Source organism: Caretta caretta, chromosome 10, assembly GCF_965140235.1.
Source record: "Caretta caretta isolate rCarCar2 chromosome 10, rCarCar1.hap1, whole genome shotgun sequence".
NCBI classification, from domain to species: domain Eukaryota; kingdom Metazoa; phylum Chordata; order Testudines; family Cheloniidae; genus Caretta; species Caretta caretta.
In genome coordinates this window covers 9,759,090-9,760,144 of record NC_134215.1, presented here as the reverse complement: position 1 = coordinate 9,760,144, position 1,055 = coordinate 9,759,090, and positions in this window count along the sequence as shown.

The window sequence follows — 1,055 nt, the reverse complement described above, 5'->3', positions numbered from 1 at the left end:
GATTACGTTTATCTAGCACCTTTTCTTCCAAAGGGCTTGGTTCAATGTATACATGTATCAGTTCATCCTGGAATGCGGCCACCTCTGGGGTGAGAAACAGCCCCTATTTAACCGTGCACAGCAACACTGTGGCTCCATCAGCGAAGGAGAAGACTCCTGGCTCCAACTGAAACGATGGGGAAGTTTAGGTAGGCAGAATGTGACCCCCGCATTAGCCCTGTCTCTTAATATTATTATTGATGATGGGTAGGGCCTTCCCCGATCAAGGCTCCGGGCCCCACAGCGAGGCGCTGTACAGAGAAGTAACAAAGGGGTCCCTGCCCTGCAGAGCTGCCAGGCTAGGTGTGGGGCAGGATGGACCGAACAGACCGTGGAGGGTGGGGTGGGAGGAGGCGGTTACAGCAAAGCAAACAGCCATCTCAGCTGCCCACCGGCCTAGCCAGCGTGGGGCAGGGCAGTTTGTGGGCAGTTTGGGGGGGGGGGGGTTGCAATACTCCTGCTCCGACGGTGAAAAGCCCCACCAAGCAGCAAGGCCCATGGCCCTGTCTGCCAGCCAGGGGCCAGGGCCCCCAGCAGCACGGCGGCCCCCAGCCTGGCGCCCGGGCGCTGGCTCAGACCGGCCCGGGGGAAGCTGCCACCCGCCCCAGGGCTGGCCGCGCCCCTGGTGCGCCGGGCTGCTCCCACCCAGCCCAGCGCCCCCAGGCCAAACCGCCAGGGCTGCTGCCTTGGCGCCTGGCTCCAGCGCCCGCCCCCTGCGCAGGGCACAGCTGGACCCGTGGCCTGGCCGGGGGTGACCGGGCACCCAGGGGCGGGGAGGACCTGGGCTGCCTGCTAAAGACACCCGGGTTCACCTACCCCCCCCCCGCGTCCCTCTCCCCCCAGCCGCGGGCTGGAGACCTGCCCGGGGCTGGCACCAGAGGCCCCGGGCACCACCCCTTGGCCAGCCCCGGGCAGGGCGCGGGTCCCCCGGGGGCTCGGCAGGCGCGCGGGGGGCGGCGGGGAGAGGGCGGAGCGGGCGGGCTGTCTCCGGCAGGAGGAGGAGGGAGCCGGGGGCT